At 41.9% G+C, this 3,271-nt stretch overlaps 1 non-coding gene across 1 annotated transcript; it reads right to left on the reverse strand.

The window, feature by feature from the left end:
• Positions 1-883: 883 nt before the first annotated feature.
• On the reverse strand, positions 884-1,047 carry LOC145430240 (U1 spliceosomal RNA). The gene has a single exon (XR_013910705.1). It is a non-coding gene; the product is annotated as a U1 spliceosomal RNA (small nuclear RNA).
• Positions 1,048-3,271: the final 2,224 nt, after the last annotated feature.

Consider the following 3,271-nt stretch of genomic DNA (forward strand, 5'->3'; position numbering starts at 1 on the left):
TTCTCTTTATAGATGTCATAGTGAACCTGGAGGTTTGTTTTTCTCCATCTGCGCTCAGCTTTCCTACACTCTCTTTTTTCATTTTTCACCAGTGTGGAGTTTCTCCATGGAGACTTTTTCCTTCCAGAGATAACCTTCACCTTAATGGGGGCAATAGTATCCATTACATTTAACAGTTTTGCCTTAAAGCTATTGACGAGCTCATTGACTGAACCTTTGGACAGGTCAGGTGTTAATGGGAAGACCTGGTTAAAGATCTCACCACTGTGTTCAGTTATACACCGTTTTGTGATCACTGCTGTTGATATATTTGTGTGGGCTGAGATTTTACTTTCAAAGAAAACACAGTAATGATCAGATAAGCCCACATCAGACACAGCAATGTTTGAAATGCTCAGGCTTGGAGATCAGTAGGTCAAGAGTGTGTCCTCTATTATGTGTGGCCTCTGTTACATGCTGAGTCAGCCCAAAGTTGCCCAGAGTGTTACTCAGGTCTTTAGTCCCTTTGTCCTGAGGGTTGTCCACATGGATGTTAAAATCCCCAACAATAATTACACAGTCGAAATCAACACAGATCACAGACAGCAGTTCACTGAGGTCATTAATGAATCATTTCAATGTAAGCAGCTGTCTCCTGGAAGTTTTCAGTCTTTTGAATATGTGGCTTTACAGCTGAAGGCCCCATCCAAAGTTGTGTTTGTTAATGTTTACAGGCCTCCCAAATGCTGCACAGACTTTTTTAAATAAGACAGCATCCCCTCCTCCTCTCCTGCTTACCCTGGACTCACTGATAAAACTGTAGTTAGGAAGCCAGAAGATTGCATGACGTCGTCATTGAAAATAAGCGCAAACATTCCCACTCATTTTTCTTTCAACATATGATGAGGGGAAAGCGCGAACACAGTCCCCACTACCAGAAATTATGTAGTCGAGATTCCCACATTTGGGGAATTCGCAGGCTGTCAGCAAAGCCAGAGTGCAATGGCTGAGCCTCGGCCTGAGAGAACCACCTTCGTGATCATGGTATCTCTCCTACCAGGTAAGTATGAATTCTTTAGCTCACGTATGGGGCAGTCTTTCACACACAAACCCTGCACACTCACGGTGCTCACAATCTCAAAATCAACACAAACACAGCCTGTAGGAAGCTGGGACTACACACTATTTATATATACACATGAAGCAGTTTCCAACAGAGCCCCATAAGGTTATTTAGCTTTACAAATACCGGGAGAATTTCCCATCATGCATTGCTGTATCTGCGCAACAAGAGCTAGCTGAAAGATAACTTTTTTTCATCCATTTAACCTCCTTAAATCCACCAACAAACCACCAGAAGTTCAGCTAACTCAAAGGTAAAGCACGCTGCTAAACGAGTTTGTCTGATACTCGGGAAAAAGAGGATAAACGCAAAAGTTTTCTAGTTGAAGCACAGTCACTTCCGGTCTTTTCGTTAACTGCTGCTAGGCAACCAACAGTTTCCCGCTACGGTCTCGGAGTATGAACAGTGTTGCTCACGAAAACACGTCTGTGAACATGTCCGTGTGCAACAAACAACCAGAAAACAATCCAAATAAAAACACTAAAAATTTACTCATTAACAACGACTGAATTCACTCAGAGCAACTTTTTGCTTTGGCGGGAGTTTATTACCTGCTAAAGATGGCAGGAAGTCTCAAATCACGCGGGTCCGGCGCACATCCACGTCTGGATGGTACAGCATAACCAGGTTAAGACATCTCTAAAAAATATATATTTTTGAGTGTTTTTCAGTGTTTTTAATTATTTGTTTTAATTTTGTTTATTTTCCATTGTTCACTGTGGCCTGATAAACATTTTATCAAAATATATTTCATAAGGCCATCGCTAAATATTTACAAGAAATCAGGCATTATACAGTGTGTAAACTTCAGTGTGATTTGGATGCTCAGCAGAAAATGTAGCCAGATATCAGCTGGGTTTAGATACATTTCAGATAAGAAAACCTTTGTTAGTCCCAGAGTTGGGAAATTCAAATTGTTACTGCAGCAGAGTACACAAGGCAGGAACAAATGAACACACACAGCATACCTAACAGCAATAATGCTATGCAAAAATAGAAGAAATATAGACTAAGAAATAGATAAGTACTTATATATGTAAGTCTATTTATCTATATCCATAGCCATCTATCTATATATATCTACATACATACATATACTTATATATGATGTAATAATACAGATTACTATCAGAAGAAGAATGAAACACAAGAAAACCCCAGGAAGGAGATCCTGTTTATTTTAATACCTGCAGTTGCCATCCCATTGGTTATCGCTTGCCTCTTCTTTCTGGTTTGCCTGTGTCGCAATAAACATAAGGCTTCAAATGACACACCACCTCGTTCCCAGCTCAGCAGCTCACCCTCCCAGGACACGGAGCTGTCGCCCCCGAATCATCAAAAACAACAGGTAGCAATAATAATAACAACAAGGTAACATTAAATATGGTCACAGTAAATGTGATTTACATACATTTGTTTAAGTATTGTTGAATTCTGGTGGCCAGAGTCTTTGGTGACATGTATTTATTGTTTCATGGCTGCAGGCGAAGCTGCGTGAGATTAACATGTCAGCAGTGCGATTTATGGAGGGGCTCGGTGAGGACCGGTTTGGCACGGTGTACAAGGGCCACCTATATGGCACAGTACCTGGTGAGCAGACCCAAGTGGTGGCCATAAAAACTTTAAAGGACAAGGTAGATTCTGCTCTTTGTGAGGAATTTCACCATGAAGCTATGGTCCGTTTCCATCTGCAGCACCCAAACATTGTTTGTTTGCTTGGCGTGGTCATTTCATAGTGCAGTGGTTGGGTGTTAATAGGTATTAACAGGTATTGCACACTGATATGCAAAGACCCCAGTGTGTGAATATGTGGTGTACATTCATTGCTGTTGTGCAGTGTACAGTCTGACAGCAGCTGGAGGGAAAGGCCTCCAAAATGTCCACTTGGAACACGGCCTGTCACTGAAGGGTGACCTGTATGGGGTGGGAGCTGTTATCTGACAGGGATAACTACCTCCACTGGGTCAAGAGGACATCCCAGAACAGAGCTAGTTTTCTTGATGAACCTGTTCAGTTTCTTCCTATCCCCAGCAGACCACACCATAAAACATGGACAATACCACCACAGCGTCTGAGGTCTTCAGGAGCTCTCCCTGCTCCCTTCCAAAAGACTTCTCTGTTGCAAATACAACCGTCTTTATCCTTTTGTGTAGATGTACACTCTGTTGT

The sequence above is a fragment of the Astatotilapia calliptera genome, chromosome 7 (assembly GCF_964374335.1).
Source record: "Astatotilapia calliptera chromosome 7, fAstCal68.1, whole genome shotgun sequence".
NCBI lineage: Eukaryota > Metazoa > Chordata > Actinopteri > Cichliformes > Cichlidae > Astatotilapia > Astatotilapia calliptera.